The sequence below is a fragment of the Pleurodeles waltl genome, unplaced genomic scaffold (assembly GCF_031143425.1).
Source record: "Pleurodeles waltl isolate 20211129_DDA unplaced genomic scaffold, aPleWal1.hap1.20221129 scaffold_58, whole genome shotgun sequence".
Taxonomy (NCBI): Eukaryota; Metazoa; Chordata; class Amphibia; order Caudata; family Salamandridae; genus Pleurodeles; species Pleurodeles waltl.
This window is the reverse complement of record NW_027150290.1, coordinates 2,068,310-2,086,692: the sequence shown is the minus strand read 5'-3', so window position 1 is coordinate 2,086,692 and position 18,383 is coordinate 2,068,310. Positions and strand designations below refer to the sequence as shown.

Here is an 18,383-nt window from a genome sequence, read left to right as displayed (position 1 = left end):
AAATCTAAAGGAGGTCTGTTTTAAGGAGTATTAATTAGCAAAAGAGCTGTCCTAAAGGACATAAAGGATACTGCTAGTCATGAACGTAAAACCAAAAGAAAAAGGTAAATACATTTTTAAAAAGCCAAACCACTGTGTTGAAGCCGTGTACAAAACAGTAGCTGGCCTTGCTAGCCAGGCTCAGTGGGGCACTGGTAAGTCTAGTCTCCAATGATAATTAACACTGGAATTTGATTCAAGGTTTTGGGCAGAATAAGTCTCAGAAGGTGATGAGCTGGACAGAGGTGGCTTTGAAGTGCAAAACCCCCACAAAATTGAGTTGGGTCATTAAGTCGAACCTGAAAGTATGGCCATCAAAATGCATCAAACTTCAGGCAGTTGCAACAGGTGCAAAGTCCTGGGAGCTTCAAAGTTATGGAGATGGTTCAAGGATGATGATCAGAACCAAAGCACAGAATGTGGTGTGAGAACAAGCATCATACCGGAGCTCACGCTGGCAGTTTGAGCATGAAACTTGTAACTGTTAAGATGTAACACAGCAGGTTCAGAGGTCGATCAGAGATTCAAAAACAAATCTCAGTTATCCAAGTGGAAAGGTAGAAAACCAATAAAGGCAGATCAAGGTGCTGAAGTGTCAGGGTTTGGGCTCTCGGTGCTTACATTTTAGCCGTACAGCGAGGTTAAGAACTGTTCATCCAATAACAATGCACATGAAGAATAAGAAAACCTCAGAACCAGTTAACAGCAAATTACATTTCAGCACCAATGTCGTGCTAAACACAGCAAAATTAGGTAAAGGAGATGGGAAAATATAAAAGCAAACCATGAAAATATAAAAGCATTGGGGCAACCCTCACTTGTTAATAACATGGAGAAATTACCTGATCCTACTACTGCAATATCAGATCGCTGTTACGAGATGCTCTCAGGAGGCCCAGTGATGTAGCAAGTCCAGGAAAATTACTGCAATATCAGATCGCTGCTACAAGAGGCTCTCAGGGGGCCCAGTGATGTAGCAAGTCCAGGAAAATTACTGCAATATCAGATCGCTGCTACAAGAGGCTCTCAGGAGGCCCAGTGATGTAGCAAGTCCAGGAAAATTACTTCAAGATATTTGGTGTCAAACTAACACATCGGACAAGTGCTCTGGTGTTCTCGCAGGATTGTCCCATTTGATCTAACAGCCAAGTACCCACGTCCACTTTAGCTTAAGCACAAGAATGTAAAACTCAGGTTGAGTTGGAGACCTTGAGGACTATTCACAAATGTCTTACACCTGTGAGTGATCTTTACAAGCAAAGATGCTCTTGGAGTAACATTTATACGTTTAGCTATTCACCACTACAAATGTAAAGTTATTCAAAAGTATAGACGTCACCCCCTGAACCAGAGGTGGAACATCATTTGCAAACTTAACTTATTGCAGCCAAAATGGAGCAGTAGAAAGTGCAGTATCACACATCGCCACCCACTGACAATGCAAAACCCTCCCTTAGAAAATAATGGAGGCAGAGACTTAAAAATAGAACCCCACAGGAAATAAAGATAAATTCAAATAATTTATTTTGCATTTTAAATGTACATATAAATTCAAAAGAATTTTACAAAATTACATGTATTTAGAAAATAATTATTTCATGATACAATATGTTGATCATGTGATTAAAATAAATTCAATGAATTCTATACACAACTTTTTGTAAGGGTGTGTCCCCTCTCAACAGAGGTGTGTAAGGTAATTTAGTAGCTCTGAGTACATAATTAGAAAATACCATGATTATAATTTCAGTGAGTATTTTAAACAAATCTTAAAAAATGTTTTATTCAAGTCAAGTCAAATTTTATATATTCGATTTAGCATAGTAATTCATAAAAGCACATAAAATAAACAATTCATTAAGGAGATCTAAAAACAATGCAGCAAATTTATTTGGAAATAATGGAACATCTGTGCGCAGAACCAAAATACATAAAGGCAAAGAGTATGATTATCTAAAACTTGAAGGTGCAGTAAAGCATGCCTCACTTGATTAAACTTCAGTGGCAACAAGAGAGGACGTATGTACTTGTAACGCAAATTTGCAAATTTAGGGCAGATAAGGACAATATGTAAAGTGTCTAATGCAACAGCCATTTCACATGTGCAAATTGTTGGTTGCGATGGATTGTGCCAACCAAATTTAAGCTGAGGGAGTAGGTTTAAATGAAAATAAGTTAAAAGTTGCCTGTGCAAAACATGCCCAGTGCCAAATACAGTTCTGTTTCACTTATGGTTCTAATCCTTGCATAATGCCTGCATGAGCTTTTACACAAAGAACAATCCACCCTTTTCTTATGTGCAGAAGCCCAAAATGCATCCTTAGCCCACAAGGCATCAGCTTTAGGAATTAATTCTGGGCTCAGAAACAGATCAGATCTGCCAGGATCTCCTAAAAGCCCTTTAATATATTGCATCAAAGTATACAAAGGCAACAGTCAAGCCTTAGACAGTCTTTCAGAATCTCTCTATTGAAATCCAAGTCATTTTTTAGCCAGAGAACCACAATAACACAAGGCACATTTGAATATAATCGGAAATACATCCTGCACCCAGCACTTCATGCATGATCTCTGCAGGAACAGAGGGGTAGCCTCAAGACTCTCCTGAAAAATGTATTTTTGGCTACTTGGATGGGGTGGCATTACTTATAGTCCCAAATCTCACAGCCAAATGACACCATGGGTACGCTTTTGGTGTTGTAAAGGTCCACTATAGATATAACATGGGGCCTGCCAAGCCGTCTTGAGAAGGTGTCAATGTTATGGGCTACCCTACTAAAGGATTGCAAGTGAGCACTCAACAGAGGTTCCCAATTAATTTTGCGATCTAACCAAATGCGTAAGTAGCAGAACTTAGCAGTGTCACTGGTAGGCTGCCCTTTAACTAAATGGGTTTTGGTTTTCACATTTTTCGGCCCACGTTCCATTGTATATGTCTTTGTCAAATTTGTTGTCTGGCCCAATTTGTCCATAAAAATCAATAAAAACAATCTATCAAAAGCTGGAAACCATTGGCTGTATGCGCTATGAGAACTGCCGTCTGTGTACAGTAAGGTATGGACCTGCCATTTCCCGACCCTTGAAACATCCTTGCAATGGGTTATTAAAAACTACTCTAACTGATGAGTGTATACAATAAAAAGTAAAGGGGCTAAAATACAGCCCTGGTGGACACCTCTCCCCAAAGAAAAGTGCATGGTGCATTCCCCACTGGGGACAAACCTCACTGAGGCTTCCAGCCAGACATGCAAATCAAACAGAAAAATTACAAGGGTGCTAACTACCCCATCTCCCAAACACAGCCCATAACTATCTACTGTGTCAAAGACTGTGCCGAGGTCCATGAAGGGCAGGCGAATTAACTCTTTCCTCACTAGTGTGTATTTGTTAATCAAAAGGTAAAGGTTAAGGGCCTGATTATGAGTCTGGCAGTCATTAGACCGCCAGACTCGCAGTGGCAGTCAGGACCGCTGCTGCTGTGGAGGTCAGACCGCCACATTATGACCCTGACGGTCAGACCTCCAGGGTAATGCCGGGATCGATGATCCCGATGGGTTGACACCGGGTGCAGGTCGCTATCAGCCAGGGTCGCGATGCATGCAGTGCTGCCTTGCTGATTACGACCTGGTTCTCTCCCAGCTTTTTCATGGCAGTGAATTTTCATGATGGTTTCACCGCCATGAAAAGGCTGGCAGAGACCAGGTGCAGGGGGCCACAGGGGGACCCCTGCTCTGTCCATTCACTTCGCATGGGCAGTGCCCTGCCCAGCACCCTTGCAATGCTCACTGTATGTGCAGCAGACTGAACATTGCGAGGGTGCCCCCTGTGGGTGGCAGCACTGCCGCTGGCTCGATTATGTGCAGACTGGGCATTGCGAGGGTGCTGGTGCCCCCTGTGGGCGGCAGCTGAGCATTGCAAAGGTGCTGGTGCCACCTGTGGGCGGCAGCACTGCTGCCGGCTCGGTTATGAGCAGACAGTGAGCATTGCAAGGTTGCTGGTGCCCCCTGTGGGCGGCAGCACTGCAGACGGCTCGATTATGAGGCGGCGACAATGCTGCCACCACTTTCCCGTTGGGCAGAAACCTAAGTTTCCTACCTAAAGGAACCTTTCTATTATGTATTAATAATTATTACATGTGATGTAAGAATGAATTATAACACATTTAATTATACTTTACTAAAAATGAATGTTATATAACTGTTTAAATTAAAACATGTTATTAAAACATTTAAAAATAATAAAATATTTTATTTTTAGGTAATTTTTTGGCATTAAATTTCACTGTTTAGCTTTTTAACTAGTTTAAAATATGTAATTTAACATTATTTCCTATGGGGGGTTTATTTTACGTCCCTGCTACCATTATTTATGAGACAGTGTCGCAGTTCCAGTGAATGGCCATGCGTGATGTTGGATTTACTCCATTTCTGAGCTGGAGTACGTTTGCAAGTGTTTTAGGTACATTATAGCTGTAGTACCTTTAGAAGTGTAGCTTGTAAATAGAAATGGGCTTACTCTTTTGTGGGTGAGTGTTTGTCTTTTCGAAATTCCTCCCTAAACGCCTCCTTACTCTTTCCTTAGCCCCTCCCCTTTTCATACGTATTTCCCATAACTTCATACAGCAAAAAGATGGCAGAAGAAGAACGTCCGCACGCAGGTTTGTGAGTAGCATTTAGAGTACTTTAGTAGTTCTACAAATGTACAGCACAGATTATCTGTGAGACTCTCTTGGATGTATCTGGTGTGATTCTAAAGCTTGTGAAACTTTCTCATTAGATGGGAAGCAGGTTCCATTTGTAGCAATAAGGAAATGGAGAGAGGCCACTAAGGTGGATCTTTACAATACTTGCTTGTGTCCCCTTGGTGCAGAAGTCATTAGAAGTATCTACGGTGCGGCCAAGAATGGTTTACATATGGTTGGCCTTATCTTTAGTGGCACAAAGACTAGAGAATGATGTGGTGAGTTGTTGCTGAAATTAACTATTAGTCCTGCCATCACCGTTAGTTTTTCTCAATGATCAGCTCAAAGTGACACAGGCACGAATAGATGTTGGTCCCGTAGAGACCTACGACAAAGGGACTCTGGCTGCAGCTCCCTGGTGCGGCTAATTAAGGCTGGAAACAATTTGAGGTTACTTGCCTTCCAATCATAGGGGCGCGGCCTCACAGTTAAGGATCGACTGGACTTTGTGGGTCAGAGCCCTGGCAAAACGCACTGAATTGAATGAGGCCACAAATAGTTACTAACGAATGAGATTAATTCAAGCATTTCAATGGATTGATGTCTTTGCATCTGGTTCATGTGAAGATTTTCGATGTTGAAACCTCCTCCCGAGGGTTGACAGCAAGCACCTTTTATTCTCCCACATGGTTTCTCTCTTATAGCGAGGTTACACTTACAACTGAAATGTATGTCAATTTGAAAACGCTGATTATTTCTGGTTGAGGGTTCTCTCGTGTTAAAACAAATTGATTCTGTGACTGAAGTTTTCTAGCCCTTTAGAACTACTATCGGGTTTTTACCTAATGTGAATTCTCTTGTGTCGAATGAGACTGGCTCTCAGACTGAAGCTTTTTTGGCATTCGGTGCACTGGTACGGTTTTAGTCCAGTGTGAGTTCTCTCATGTTGAGAGAGGCCAGATTTCCAACTGAAGCTTTTCTGACATTCGGTGCACTGATAAGGTTTTTGTCCAGTGTGAGTTCTCTCATGGTGAGTGAGATAGATTTTGCGACTGAAGCTTTTACAGCATTCAGAGCACTGATACGGTTTTTGCCCAGTGTGGGTTCTCTCATGTTCAATAAAACTAGATCTGAGACTGATTTTTTTCTGGCATTTATTGCACTGATAAGGTTTTTGCCCAGTGTGAGTTCTCTCATGATGAGTAAGAGTTTTTTTCTCACTGAAGCTTTTCTGGCATTCAGAGCACTGATGGGGTTTGAGCCCTGTATGGATTTTTTCATGTCGAGTTAAACTGGATTTGCGACAGAAGCGTTTTTGGCATTCAGAACACTGATGCGGCTTATGCCCAGTGTGGGTTCTTTCATGAAGAGTAAGGTCGTAATTCTGACTGAAGCTTTTCCAGCATTCAGAGCACTGATAAGGTTTTAGTCCAGTGTGAGTTCTCTCATGACAAATGAGACTAGCTTTCTGACTGAAGCTTTTCCAGCATTCAGAGCAGTGATAAGGTTTTAGCCCAGTGTGAGTTCGCTCGTGTTGAGTCAGATTGTCTTTCTGTTAGAAGCTTTTCCAGCATTCAGAGCACCGATAAAGTTTTTGCTCAGTGTGAGTTCTCTCGTCTTTACTGAGACGGGATTGGCAACTATAGTTGTTCTCACATTCATTGCTCTTATGCAAGATGTATGTATCTCCATTTTCGGTATGTTCCTGGACACATGCCATGTTAAGACTGAATTTAATGCAAGAGTCTGTACTTGTTTATGTTACACTCAGTGTTAGCTTCTAAAATACAGTGCAAATACTCTGCCAAACATTTGTATTTAATGAATAATAGCTTGTATCTGGAGATGTTTTTCCTATATTTAAAGGCAGCCTATCTAATTTGTCCGATATATTTTCACAGAGGAGCCCTCCGTTTTCATTAAGATGACCCTCATGGAATCATTTTCTCCAAGTTATGTCCGGGTGAATTCTCTCAAGTAGAATTAGACTCATTTTGTGACTTCAGTTTATCACATCTGATATATGAGTTTTAATAGTACTTATAAGGACTTTGGGGTTAACTGCTTATGTGTTAGACATTTGTGCATAAAAGTAATAATTGGGGATTAGGGCATGCCACGTTGATCTTGTGAATTATCAAGAGCATAACACTGGGACCTTTTAACCTTCCTATCCCTGCTTCTTTCACTCTGTGGCTAAAGCCACAGCAGGCACATGATCGACTTTGACAGCCCAGGACACTTTAAAACAACTTTAATCAACACAAGAGACAGATTGGTGGAGAAAATCTTTCTATATTGAAAATGATAATCCAGTGATTTTGCTGTAGTGACAAAAGGCAAAGAGTTTTCACAGTTAATGTCTTTTAAACAATGTCTTCTCTCCTCTTGAATCAAAGGAGGTGTAGACAAAAGATTGTTCATTTAAATTGAGGTGGCTGGTTGTCCTGACAACTTTATCATATCATGTGTACGGACACTGTTTTATTCAGGAAGTGTCTGATTCTCCAAGACATTCTTCACATACCATCAGAGTGACTTTACAACACTGATTAGTTTGCTCTCAAGTGCACTGCGTGGCTATCAGTTGTTGCCAATGTTCTAAGTTCGTACTGACCTTGAAATGCTAAATTTGGTAATTTCTTCTGGTCATTTTACTTTTGGGACTTGACAACTTAAAATAAACACAAGAAATCTGAGAATTTTACATTCAGCAGTTTTTTACGCTCCACATTCCTCACCATTCCTGGTACAACTATTTTCCTTTTCTTTTTGGAGCTCTAGAAGGTAGAATGTTTTACTTTCTTCAAAATAATCCTTTTCATCGTACTAAAGTACATTTTTTTTTCGGTTCGCATTTCAGTGACCTGTAGAAATAGAGTTGGAGATCGTAAATGGACACAATGAATAATATATATGACCTTATTCTTTGGAGAAAGAAATCATTTAGAGAAACTGTGTACTACTGGAACTCACGGTTGTGAGTGCAAAAATAGGGAATACTGAAGAATGAAACACAAGTTTCACATACATTGTGACACAGATTCTCAGAAGCATCCAGCACCAACACTTTACTCTTTCTGTGACAACAGCTGGCATCACAGTAAGATATTTTAAGACCTTTAGTGAATTATCAGATAATGTTTACACCCCTCCCCACTTACAGGATTCATATATCCTTATTTCAGTGATCCATGAAGGGACAGTTTATTGAACTAAGGTATTGGCCTTGTTGTAATCACTGCTTTAAATGCCACCATAGACTAAGACTGTGTCCAGTTAGCTCAGCTGAATTCACCATTTGAAATTGTGACGAAGATAAAAACTTACCTGGTGGCCCAGAACTCGTCACGCTCCTCTGACAGGACACAGACACTGCAAAACCAGAAAAAGAAAGAAACATCACAACGGTAAAGGGATGATAAAAGACAAATATTAAAGAAAAAGAGAGGTAAGAAAAAAGAGACTATCTTCCACTCTTCTTCAAAGAGACCCAGTGTGGCCCTGGCAAACCGGACAAGAAAGGGGAGGATAGGAGTCTGCAAAGAGGGAAGTCAGACCCGGAGAGGAGGGACGCGGCTGGAACAGACCAAGGGTAGGATAGTATCATGTGGAGTAGAGGAGGATACAAATGCGCCGACAGTCAAGGGACTGCTGGGCAACACAGAAGGCAGCGCTCAAGGCTCAGTGCCTACCGACCCGAGAAGGGATCAGACATGCGCTAGGACCCCACCACAGTCACAATCCTTCAGGAATGTGGCTGCATCAGGTGGGGGCCAGGGTTAGTGGGAACTCAAAAATCGAAGGGGGGAGGTTTGCGGGATAGTGAAGAGGCAGGACGCTGCTACAACACCCTGCATGGTGACACGCTCTGACAGAGAAACCTTGGTAATCGTAAGTGCCCTAAAGTAAGAGGCAGAAAGAAGAAAGCATTACCCAATTTATGAAACTGGAGATAATCAGACTCACCCTGGAGTATACTAACTTTTGTAAGGATACACGCTCATAGCATCTGGCATAAAAACAAATAAGGAAGAGAACTACGTAAAAGCCACATATTTGTTTTATTTGATTTCTTATTTTTTTTATTATCACAAGCTAGAGAGTGAGAAACAAAGAGAGACTAGAGAAGAAATAGGAGAAAAGGAAACTTTGCCTGATATTTATTTTTTTGTTCCTCCAAGGTCCGTCCCTGATTACCTTGAAAGGAAGTAAAGAGATGCTTCAACCAATAGCTTATTTGCATCAAACGTGAGTCACACTCCATCCCATCTTCCAAACCTAAATTTACGAAACAAAAGGGACTCTTTTTCTCTGCAAAACCATTGTAAACCACTGTTGCTCTATGAAAAAAATTAACTTTTTTCAGGAAAACCTTTTTCGTATCCTAGTATCTACGTCAAACCCACAACACACATCTTCCTCCAAATCCAAACGTTGAGCTACAAGAACACAAAAAGTACTATGACCAAGGTCTGAGTGGACATACAGCGCACACACAAGTTGAACAAGGTCGCAGTAAACATACAGCACACCCACAGGCTGAACAAGGTTTGAGTGAACGTACAGCGCGTGGACAGGCTGAACAATATTTCGTGAACATACAGCGCACCAACAGGCTGTACATGGTCTGAGTGAACAGACAGCACACCCACAGGCTGAACAAGGTCTGAATGAACATACAGTCACCCACAGGGTGGACAAGGTTTGAGTGAACAGACAGCGCACTCACACGCTGAGCAAGGTCAGAGTGAACATACAGTGCACCCACAGGCCAGGCAATGTCTGCGCGAACAGACAGCGCATCAACAGGCTGAGCAAGGTCTCAGTGAACATACAGCACACACAGGCTGAACAAGGTCTGAGTGAACATACAGTGCACTCACAGGCAGAACAAGGTCTGAGTGAACATACAGCCCACCCACAGGCTGTACATGGTCTGAGTGAAAAGACAGCACACCCACAGGCTGAACAAGGTCTGAATGAACATACAGTCACCCACAGGCAGAACAAGGTCTGAATGAACATACAGTAACCCACAGGCAGAACAAGGTCTGAGTGAACATACAGTGCACTCACAGGCTGAACAAGGTCTGAGTGAACATACAGTGCACCCAAAGGCTGAATGGTGTGTGTCACTCTCCTTTTCCTTCCTCCCTCCCTTTTGTGCTAGGCAGCTGTACTCACTGTCGTCATCTTTGTCAGCATTGGTGTTCCAGATGGAGCATGGCGTAGAAGAGCATCAGGAAGACTTGCAGTTCCAGTTCCATGGCGGCGTTGGTCTTCTCTGTGGGCGAGTCTTTCGTCTTCTGTGTTCTGTTTCCGCCAGGCTTTTGATGGCGTTGGTTCCGCCCCGGAAATTGTGGTGGTGGGATGCTTTACAAAGAATTTGCGAGGAGTGACTCTAAAGAGCAGAGGATGGGGTGGGGCATGCAGTGAGAGGAGAGAACGTCGGTATCACTAACGTTTTGAAGCATAACACAACGTTTTAGACTACATACGTGCATGGGAGGCACCTAAAATGGGCTCTCCACCTCATATAAGCCCAGTACACAAAAGCACATCTTTGGTGGGGTGCATGGGAGAGAGAAGAAGAGGCTCACAACACAAGCATAGAAGAAAGAGCTGGTAGGTATCGTCGTCACTGGTGTTCAGGTACACATTACTGGACACCTGCTACTCTAGATAGTAGAGTCATGGACTGGTTTTGGGGGCGGTAGTCCCCTCCAACAAGCACCTACCACTCCACAACTAAAGGAAACGGCCTCAACCTACTTCTGACTTTTTCCATTACATGAAACTGTTGGTAGGGAGGGCACTCACAAATAGGCTCAATACAGCTAGCAAATGCGGTAAAAACCCTTGACACAACCCCTAACGAGGTGGGCGATTCACTGATGTGAGCGCACGCCACTACTAGATATAACATCTCTTACCTCTTTACATAAATATGCTGGAAATGAACACTAAATGTTAAGTATCGGCAGCACCACTATACTTGTCATTAGCCTAGGAATGAAGTGCCTCTGCCTTTCCATCACAAACTCTGTCACCCCACATGTGGTTTTCTGCCCTAGGAAACTCTGCAATCAGGAAGCTTTGTGTTTAAGTGTGATATACTTATTTGTCTAATAGTGTCCTTGAGTAATCACTGATTACATGTATTCATCTAATCCAATTTATGTCCAAGATCGGGGGTATTTACAATCATCCTTAAATTGTAAGTAAAACTGTGATTAAAAAATGGGCCTAGACTGTGGTGATGCGTCTTTAACTAAAGAGTCCTTTTCAGTGGCTCCTGAAGTGTTGTTGATAAATTGCCAGGAGTCTTCAGGGCAGTTATACTCCTTGTGCTGTTGGGTGAGTTGTGAATTAATCTACTCTTAACCTACTGGTGACAGGAGAGTTTTATTACCAAATAAACATTATGGGGGTAATTTTGAGCCTGGTGGTCTTTTGACCGCCAGGGTAAATGTGGTGGTCCCACCACCAACAGGCTGGCGGTGAAGACCACCAAATTATGAGTGTGGCACGTTGGCATCTGCCAACCTGCCACATCACCACTCATATCGCCATGCGGTCCACATAAGACCACCAGCGGTATTAGGAGCCGGGTTCCCACCATAGTTTCTGCAGCGGTAGCACCACCACGAAAATAATGGCGAAAAGGCTATCAGTGACAGGGAATTTCTTCCCTGTCGCCAATAGACGGCTCCCCCATCCTCCCCGCCCCCACCATCAGCCACATCGTTTCTCTCCCCTCCGCATACATGAACACATTCACAACATCCATACACGCACCCACAACTACATCCACACATGCATTAATGCACACATTCACAACAGCATCCATACACGCACTCACAACTCCATCCATACACGCACCCAACTACATCCATACACGCATTAATGCACACATTCACAACAGCATCCATACACGCACTCACAACTCCATCCATAGATGCACTCACAAATTCATCCATAGATGCATTTATGCACGCATACTCACACCCATCCAAACATGCATACTCACACACATACACACTGACATGCAGAGACGCACTCACTTCAGCATACAGACACGCACACATAACACAATCACACACGCACACATAACACAATCACACACGCACACATAACACAATCACACACGCGCACATAACACAATCACACACGCGCACATAACACAATCACACACGCGCACATAACACAATCACACACGCGCACATAACACAATCACACACGCAGACATAACACAATCACACACGCAGACATAACACAATCACACACGCGAAAATAACACAATCACACACGCGCACATAACACAATCACACACGCGCACATAACACAATCACACACGCGCACATAACACAATCACACGCGCGCACATAACACAATCACACACGCGCACATAACACAATCACACACGCGCACATAACACAATCACACACGCACAAATAACACAATCACACACGCACACATAACACAATCACACACGCACACATACCACAATCACACACGCACACATAACACAATCACACACGCACACATAACACAATCACACACGCACACATAACACAATCACATACGCGCACACATAACACAATCACACACGCACACATAACACAATCACACACGCACACATAACACAATCACACACGCACACATAATACAATCACACACGCACACATAACACAATCACATAACACAATCACACACGCGCACACATAACACAATCACACACGCACACATAACACACGCACACATAACACACGCAGACATAACACAATCACACACGCAGACATAACACAATCACACACGCATACATAACACAATCACACACGCACACATAACACAATCACACACGCGCACATAACACAATCACACACATAACACAATCACACACGCGCACATAACACAATCACACACGCGCACATAACACAATCACACACGAGCACATAACACAATCACACACGCGCACATAACACAATCACACACGCGCACATAACACAATCACACACGCACACATAACACAATCACATACGCGCACACATAACACAATCACATACGCGCACACATAACACAATCACACGCACACATAACACAATCACACACGCACACATAACACAATCACACACGCACACAACACAATCACACACGCATACATAACACAATCACACACGCACACATAACACAATCACATACGCGGACACATAACACAATCACATACGCACACATAACACAATCACACACGCACACATAACACAATCACACACGCACACATAACACAATCACACACGCACACATAACACAATCACACACGCACACATAACAATCACACACGCACACATAACACAATCACACACGCACACATAACACAATCACACACGCACACATAACACAATCACACACACACACATAACACAATCACACACGCATACATAACACAATCACACACGCACACATAACACAATCACACACGCATACATAACACAATCACACACGCACACATAACACAATCACACACGCACACATAACACAATCACACACGCACACATAACACAATCACACACGCACACATAACACAATCACACACGCACACAACACAATCACACACGCACACATAACACAATCACATACGCGCACACATAACACAATCACACACGCGCACATAACACAATCACACACGCACACATAACACAATCACACACGCGCACATAACACAATCACACACGCAGACATAACACAATCACACATGCGCACATAACACAATCACACACGCGCACATAACACAATCACACACGCGCACATAACACAATCACATACGCGCACACATAACACAATCACACACGCACACATAACACAATCACACACGCACACATAACACAATCACACACGCACACATAACACAATCACATACGCGCACACATAACACAATCACATACGCGCACACATAACACAATCACACACGCGCACATAACACAATCACACACGCGCACATAACACAATCACACACGCAGACATAACACAATCACACACGCAGACATAACACAATCACACACGCGCACATAACACAATCACACACGCGCACATAACACAATCACACACGCGCACATAACACAATCACACACGCGCACATAACACAATCACACACGGGCACATAACACAATCACACACGCGCACATAACACAATCACACACGCACACATAACACAATCACACACGCACACATAACACAATCACACACGCACACATAACACAATCACACACGCACACATAACACAATCACATACGCGCACACATAACACAATCACACACGCACACATAACACAATCACACACGCACACATAACACAATCACACACGCACACATAATACAATCACACACGCACACATAACACGCACACATAACAAAATCACACACGCACACACATAACACAATCACACACGCACACATAACACACGCACACATAACACACGCAGACATAACACAATCACACACGCAGACATAACACAATCACACACGCATACATAACACAATCACACACGCACACAACACAATCACACACGCGCACATAACACAATCACACACATAACACAATCACACACGCGCACATAACACAATCACACACGCGCACATAACACAATCACACACGAGCACATAACACAATCACACACGCGCACATAACACAATCACACACGCGCACATAACACAATCACACACGCGCACATAACACAATCACACACGCACACATAACACAATCACACACGCACACATAACACAATCACACACGCACACATAACACAATCACATACGCGCACACATAACACAATCACACACGCACACAACACAATCACACACGCACACATAACACAATCACACACGCACACATAACACAATCACACACGCACACATAACACAATCACACACGCACACATAACACAATCACATACGCGCACACATAACACAATCACATAACACAATCACACACGCACACATAACACAATCACACACGCACACATAACAATCACACACGCACACATAACACAATCACACACGCACACATAACACAATCACACACGCACACATAACACAATCACATACGCGCACACATAACACAATCACACACGCACACATAACACAATCACACACGCACACATAACACAATCACACACGCACACATAACACAATCACACACGCACACATAACAATCACACACGCACACATAACACAATCACACACGCACACATAACACAATCACACACGCACACAACACAATCACACACGCACACATAACACAATCACACACGCATACATAACACAATCACACACGCACACATAACACAATCACACACGCGCACATAACACAATCACACACGCGCACATAACACAATCACACACGCGCACATAACACAATCACACACGCGCACATAACACAATCACACACGCGCACATAACACAATCACACACGCGCACATAACACAATCACACACGCACACATAACACAATCACACACGCAGACATAACACAATCACACACGCACACATAACACAATTACATACACGCACACATAACACAATCACACACGCACACATAACACAATCACACATGCACACATAACACAATCACACACGCACACATAACACAATCACACACGCACACATAACAATCACACACGCACACATAACACAATCACACACGCACACATAACACAATCACACACGCACACATAACACAATCACACACGCATACATAACACAATCACACACGCACACATAACACAATCACACACATAACACAATCACACACGCACACATAACACAATCACACACGCACACATAACACAATCACACACGCACACATAACACAATCACACACGCACACAACACAATCACACACCCACACATAACACAATCACATACGCGCACACATAACACAATCACACACGCGCACATAACACAATCACACACGCACACATAACACAATCACACACGCGCACATAACACAATCACACACGCAGACATAACACAATCACACACGCGCACATAACACAATCACACACGCGCACATAACACAATCACATACGCGCACACATAACACAATCACACACGCGCACATAACACAATCACACACGCGCACATAACACAATCACACACGCACACATAACACAATCACACATGCACACATAACACAATCACACACGCACACATAACACAATCACATACGCGCACACATAACACAATCACACACGCGCACATAACACAATCACACACGCGCACATAACACAATCACACACGCAGACATAACACAATCACACACGCGCACATAACACAATCACACACGCGCACATAACACAATCACACACGCGCACATAACACAATCACACACGCGCACATAACACAATCACACACGCACACATAACACAATCACACACGCACACATAACACAATCACACACGCACACATAACACAATCACACACGCACACATACCACAATCACACACGCACACATAACACAATCACACACGCACACATAACACAATCACACACGCACACATAACACAATCACATACGCGCACACATAACACAATCACACACGCACACATAACACAATCACACACGCACACATAACACAATCACACACGCACACATAATACAATCACACACGCACACATAACACGCACACATAACACAATCACACACGCGCACACATAACACAATCACACACGCACACATAACACACGCACACATAACACACGCAGACATAACACAATCACACACGCGCACATAACACAATCACACACGCAGACATAACACAATCACACACGCAGACATAACACAATCACACACGCGCACATAACACAATCACACACGCGCACATAACACAATCACACACGCGCACATAACACAATCACACACGCACACATAACACAATCACACATGCACACATAACACAATCACACACGCACACATAACACAATCACACACACACACATAACACAATCACACACGCACACATACCACAATCACACACGCACACATAACACAATCACACACGCACACATAACACAATCACACACGCACACATAACACAATCACATACGCGCACACATAACACAATCACACACGCACACATAACACAATCACACACGCACACATAACACAATCACACACGCACACATAATACAATCACACACGCACACATAACACGGACACATAACACAATCACACACGCGCACACATAACACAATCACACACGCACACATAACACACGCAGACATAACACAATCACACACGCAGACATAACACAATCACACACGCATACATAACACAATCACACACGCACACATAACACAATCACACACGCGCACATAACACAATCACACACATAACACAATCACACACGAGCACATAACACAATCACACACGAGCACATAACACAATCACACACGCGCACATAACAATCACACACGCGCACATAACACAATCACACACGCGCACATAACACAATCACACACGCGCACATAACACAATCACACACGCGCACATAACACAATCACACACGCACACATAACACAATCACACACGCACACATAACACAATCACATACGCGCACACATAACACAATCACACAACACAATCACACACGCACACATAACACAATCACACACGCACACATAACACAATCACACACGCACACATAACACAATCACACACGCACACATAACACAATCACATACGCGCACACATAACACAATCACATACGCGCACACATAACACAATCACACAACACAATCACACACGCACACATAACACAATCACACACGCACACATAACACAATCACACACGCACACATAACACAATCACATACGCGCACACATAACACAATCACACACGCACACATAACACAATCACACACGCACACATAACAATCACACACGCACACATAACACAATCACACATAACACAATCACACACGCACACATAACACAATCACACACGCACACATAACACAATCACACACGCACACATAACACAATCACACACGCGCACACATAACACAATCACACACGCACACATAACACAATCACACACGCACACATAACACAATCACACACGCGCACATAACACAATCACACACGCACACATAACACAATCACACACGCACACATAACACAATCACACACGCACACATAACACAATCACACACGCACACATAACACAATCACACACGAACACATAACAATCACACACGCACACATAACACAATCACACACGCACACATAACACAATCACACACGCACACAACACAATCACACACGCATACATAACACAATCACACACGCACACATAACACAATCACACACGCACACATAACACAATCACACACGCACACATAACACAATCACACACGCAGACATAACACAATCACACACGCACACATAACACAATCACATACGCGCACACATAACACAATCACACACGCACACATAACACAATCACACACGCACACATAACACAATCACACACGCACACATAACACAATCACACACGCACACATAACAATCACACACGCACACATAACACAATCACACACGCACACATAACACAATCACACACGCACACATAACACAATCACACACGCACACATAACACAATCACAC

General features: G+C 43.2%; 1 pseudogene; it reads right to left on the bottom strand.

Annotated features, from left to right (window-relative positions):
* LOC138278789 (zinc finger protein 84-like) overlaps positions 1–6,440 on the bottom strand; it is a 113,891-nt pseudogene extending 107,451 nt beyond the window's left edge.
* Between the last annotated feature and the right edge of the window lie 11,943 nt (positions 6,441–18,383).